This window comes from Apaloderma vittatum, unplaced genomic scaffold (genome assembly GCF_000703405.1).
Source record: "Apaloderma vittatum isolate BGI_N311 unplaced genomic scaffold, ASM70340v1 scaffold6227, whole genome shotgun sequence".
Lineage (NCBI taxonomy): Eukaryota > Metazoa > Chordata > Aves > Trogoniformes > Trogonidae > Apaloderma > Apaloderma vittatum.
This window is the reverse complement of record NW_009726572.1, coordinates 29,934-30,141: the sequence shown is the minus strand read 5'-3', so window position 1 is coordinate 30,141 and position 208 is coordinate 29,934.

Genomic DNA, 208 nt, shown 5'->3' with positions numbered 1-208 from the left:
ACATCTTAGGCACAGTGGAGGCAGGAAAGAAAACCCTTCTGAAAATCACAACCTAATTACTCCCATCTGCTCCGGCACCGCTTCCCATTTCTGCCTGCCAGGATGCTTGTCTCCGATGCTAAGTAGCACATTATTTTCGATAAGTTGCAATCATTTACTTGAAATCTCCTTCTCCCTTAAAATGTCCCCCTGGAAAGGCAGTTCAGCA